The sequence below is a fragment of the Penaeus chinensis genome, chromosome 42 (genome assembly GCF_019202785.1).
Source record: "Penaeus chinensis breed Huanghai No. 1 chromosome 42, ASM1920278v2, whole genome shotgun sequence".
Lineage (NCBI taxonomy): Eukaryota > Metazoa > Arthropoda > Malacostraca > Decapoda > Penaeidae > Penaeus > Penaeus chinensis.
In genome coordinates, this window is record NC_061860.1 from 19825446 (window position 1) to 19825859 (window position 414).

Here is a 414-nt window from a genome sequence, read left to right on the forward strand (position 1 = left end):
ATACTTTGGCGAGACGAGCGCCTGTCTCAACATAAGTACGCTGTATCCAAGGGACACAACAACGCTCTCTTTTGCCATTAGTGGGATACAGGCCATAAGATAGACTGGTCAGCGGCGCGAATTGTCTTTCCTTCCGCTGACGTCCACGCCCGCAGACTGGTGGAATCCTTCTTAATAAAGCTGCTGCCTAATTTCAACCTGAGCAGCGGTATTTTTCCTGCCGACAGTTTCCTCGCTTCCCACATCCTCCGCCTTCTCCCATTCGCCGGCCACCCTGCACACAGTCCGCCCGACCCTCCGACCTGATCTGACCTCCCTTCGTTTCCGTTCGTCTGTCCTCACCTGCTCCGTGTTACTGCGTTGCGTCTTTTATACCCCCTCCTCTACCTTTCCTCTTCAGACCTGAGGATGGAA